This window comes from Mustela putorius, unplaced genomic scaffold, assembly GCF_011764305.1.
Source record: "Mustela putorius furo isolate JIRA1106 unplaced genomic scaffold, ASM1176430v1.1 tig00003929_pilon_pilon_pilon, whole genome shotgun sequence".
Classification (NCBI taxonomy): Eukaryota; Metazoa; Chordata; class Mammalia; order Carnivora; family Mustelidae; genus Mustela; species Mustela putorius.
The window spans coordinates 286,578-290,273 of record NW_025422074.1 but is presented as its reverse complement, the minus strand read 5'-3'; the positions used below and the strand labels follow the sequence as shown (position 1 = coordinate 290,273).

The 3,696-nt window shown below is 42.1% G+C and overlaps 1 pseudogene; it reads left to right on the top strand.

Annotated features, from left to right (window-relative positions):
* The first annotated feature begins 364 nt into the window (after positions 1-364).
* LOC123388954 lies at positions 365-1,576 on the top strand (annotated as a pseudogene).
* Positions 1,577-3,696: the final 2,120 nt, after the last annotated feature.

Here is a 3,696-nt window from a genome sequence, read left to right as displayed (position 1 = left end):
TCTGAGTAGGCAATCCACTCTACTTCTAATACCTGAGATCCAAGGAAAGATCAAAACCCCTGAGCTATATAAAGGCAAAGGACTCACACACAATGAAAAAGACATTCTTATAGACACTTGGAGAAATTTTATTATACTCATTAATTAACAATGAGTAAATAAAAAATTAAAAGAAAAGCAAGCACAGAGTAGGCTCCCCTGGAAGTGCCCCTGTGTAAGCGACGGGGGCGTGTCTCCAGGCAGGTCCTCCTGCAGTTACCCTAGAAATGTGGGAAATCTGGCGCAGATGCGGTTACAACCTGCACAGTTCTATCTTTTTCCTAGCAAGCTGTGAGCCTGTCTGAGGGCCCTCTGGTGCGACACCATGAAAGTAGTTGAGGCCACGGCAGCTCAGCTAGAAACTTTGAACTTTAATGGCACTGGTTTGGGGGATGGCCAAGGTCAGGCGGTGCAGTCTCAGGGCTGTATATATGTTCCAGGATCACGGCCGTCACTGCAGTCGCATGAGGTGTCCCCGGACAGCAGACAGGACACGGATGTTCAGCCTGCCAAGGAGCAGTCACTTGAATTTCCTCCACAGTCAAGGCGGGAACTGCTCACCATCCCTGAGCGCTGTAGAGCTGGCGGGGACACGGACTCTCTAGACACTTCAGCCTCCGATTTGGACTTGGACGGTGAAACAGATTCGGGTAGTTCAAGAGCCTCCTCATTCTCATCATCTTCCTCTTGTATATCACTTCCTCCACTGCTGTCAGGCGGAGAAGATGGCTGACAAACTGAGAAGGAAAACAAGAATTTTATTCTTAAAACAAAAGATGAATTACTTTTTAATGGACTACTTTCTGTTGAAGAACTCACTATTATTCTGCATGAAGATACTGATTTAAAGCCCCTTGGGATGGTTTCAAGTATTATTGAGCAATTGGTAATAATTCCATTGATGATTAACCTATCTCCGGTTAATGGGAATGTAATGTTCTTTTGAGACTGTAATTTTTAAAAGCAATCGACAGGCAGCAGGAAAGATATTTGAGATATTTGAACCTGTTGCACATCCATTTATATCTCACGGTTTAATTCTTCAGAGCACATTGAGAGTAAAGGTATGATAATACAGGACACTATGTATTTTGGTCGGTCAAAGAAAGTCTTCACTCAGTACATAGTCACAGAAATGCCCAGAGTGTCTCAATCGCATTCCTCAGTCCCTGCGATATCAGTGAATCATTTTCCAAGAGCAAGTGTGACCCGGAAGAATGTACTCACTCTCTCAGTCCAATGTAGGTCAGGCCCATCCAAGGTCAAGCCTGAAATGGGCAAACTGGGTGGGAGGGATGTGAGTGCCAAATTATGGGAAAAGGCCTGGAGAACTGGCACTTTGGGCTCTCACCTTGAAAGCATAAAGGGAGAGAGGTCTGGGGCAGAAAAAGCAATGGAGACCCTGAGAAACCCTGAGAGCCTGATTGGAATCAGCCTGTGTCAGAGTCTCTGTCAGAGAAACTTATCTGCAAAGGCTGGACTGTATGCTGAAACCATGAGGCCAGGATCCTGCTCTCTGCTGACCTTCACCAAATAATCAGACCCACCATTCACCAGGTGCCATTTCACTCCAAATGTTATGTACTTTATTTCAATAAATAATTTACTCTAATCCTCAGAGGAGAGTCTTTTCCTCATTGTAAATTTGAGAGACAGAAGCTCAACCATAGGAGAACACCTGTCAAGGGTCATTTGGTTGTGTGGCCAAATCCTACAGGAGCCAGGTGTACTCCAAGCTCAGCTGAGCTCTAAACAGAGGGCATCAGATTGGGAGCACCAGCAATAGGAGTGCTCCAGAGATCAGACAGGCAGGAGGGGAGACAGAGATCATATTCGAACTTCTACCCTAAATAAGGGAATTTCTATTAGAAAGCTTTGAACTTAACTCTCTTAACATGTTTCTTGAATTTCTTTTTATAATCTGTATAATGTCTGTAAATATTTATTAGCTGCACATTGAAAATATATTCTGAAAGGAGTAGATGATCCAAAGAGTTCATTGTTCTGCTTGTGTTTCTCCAGTGTTCCCAGCACCATTTCTTGAAGGGACTATACTTTTTATTCAGTCTTCTTGGCTTCCTTACCTATTATTGGTTGACCACATGTGTTGGTATTTAATTCTGGGCTCTCTATTCTGTTCTATTGGTGCATAGGTTGCTTTTTTTGCCATTACCACGTTGGATTCTGTTACTATGGCTTTGAGGTATGGTTTGAAATGAAGAAATGTGCTACCTCCAGCTTTGCTCTCTTTTTGCAGGATTGCTTTGGTTATTTGGAGTCTCCTATGCTTCCCCACAAATTTCAGAATGATTTCTTCTATTTCTATAAAAAAATGCCTTTGGTATTTTGATTGGGATCAGATTGACTCTGTAATGGTTGTGTAATATGGTCATTTCAACAGTATTAATTCTTCCAATCATAAACGTGGAACGTGTTTCCATTTGTTTGTGTCTTCAACTTCTTTCAGGAAAGTCTTGTAGTTTTCATTGTAAAGGTCCTTCACTTCCCTGGTTTCTTATATTCCTATTTTGTTGCTTTTGATGCTGTTTTCATTTTCTGATGCTTCACCATTAGCGTACAGGGATGCCACTGATTTTTGTAAGTACATTTGTAATATGTCACTTTATTGAATCATTGATTACTTTCAACAGATTTTTTTATTGACTCTTCAGATTTTTCTGTATGTAAGATGATATTTGTAAAGAGTGACATTTTCACTTCTTCCTTCCTGATGTCGAAGGATTTTCTTTCTTTCTCTTGCCTAATTGCTCTAGCTAGGACTTCTGCTACTATATTGAATAGAGGTGGTAAGAGTGTCCTTCCTTGTTATGTTCCTGTTCTTAGAGGAAATTCTTTCAATTTTTCTTCATTGAGTAGGATGTTTGCTATGGGTTTCCTGTAGGTGGCCGTTTACGCAATTCACAGCACTCACCATAGAAGTTTTTTAAAATTTTTTAGTAAACATATAATGTATTATTATCCCCAGGGGTACAGGTCTGCGAATCACCAGGTTGATACATTTCACAGCACTCACCATATCACATATCCTCCTGAATGTCCATAACCCCACCTCCCCCTTCCTACCCCCCTCCCCCCAGCCATAAAGAGAGCTCCTTTGTATGTCAGATGCAATTTGGGGGCCTGTAGGCCCCATGTGATCCTCAACCCCAGGTTCTCAGGTGTTTGTGCCTCCCCTACAAGCCCGTCTTCCTGACCTTCAGCCTCCACCTGTGCCTCTCAAATGACTATTCTGGTCTTTTCAGGTTGTCTCCATCTTCCTAAGTCAGTCTTGTTCAATTGTGTGTTTCTAGGAATGTACCCATTTCCTTTTTTTTTTTAATTTATTTATTTTTATTTATTTTCATCATAACAGTATTCATTATTTTTCCACCACACCCAGTGCTCCATGCAATCCATGCCCTCTATAATACCCACCACCTGGTACCGCGACCTCCCACCCCCCGCCCCTTCAAAACCCTCAGATTGTTTTTCAGAGTCCATAGTCTCTCATGGTTCAACTCCCCTCCAATTTCCTCCAACTCCTTCTCCTCTCTATCTTCCCATGTCTTCCATGCTATTCGCTATGCTCCACAAATAAGTGAAACCATATGATAACTGACTCTCTCTGCTTGACTTATTTCACTCAGCATAATCTCT